This window comes from Bison bison, unplaced genomic scaffold (assembly GCF_000754665.1).
Source record: "Bison bison bison isolate TAMUID 2011002044 unplaced genomic scaffold, Bison_UMD1.0 scf7180017864291, whole genome shotgun sequence".
NCBI lineage: Eukaryota > Metazoa > Chordata > Mammalia > Artiodactyla > Bovidae > Bison > Bison bison.
This window is the reverse complement of record NW_011494863.1, coordinates 10,078,418-10,078,819: the sequence shown is the minus strand read 5'-3', so window position 1 is coordinate 10,078,819 and position 402 is coordinate 10,078,418.

Genomic DNA, 402 nt, shown 5'->3' with positions numbered 1-402 from the left:
GTGCCTTTATTCCTAGTTCCTTAAGGAATCTCCATATCATCTTCCATAGTGGCTGTATCACCAGCAGTGTAAGAGAGTTCCCCTTTCTCCACACACACCCTCTCTAGCATTTGTTTGTAGACTTTTTGATGATGGCAATCTGATTGGTGTGAGGTATAAGTTTGTTTTCTAGGTCCCTGGGTTTATTTCTACTTTGTATATGAGTTTATTTGTATCATATTCTTTTTAGATTCCACATATAAGTGATATCATATGATACTTGTTTTTCTCTGTCTTCAGTTCAGTTTAGTTCAGTCACTCAGTCATGTCCGACTCTTTGCGATCCCATGGACTGCAGCCTCCCTGTCCATCACCAATTCCTGGAGTCCACTCAAACCCATGTCCATCGAGTCAATGATGCCA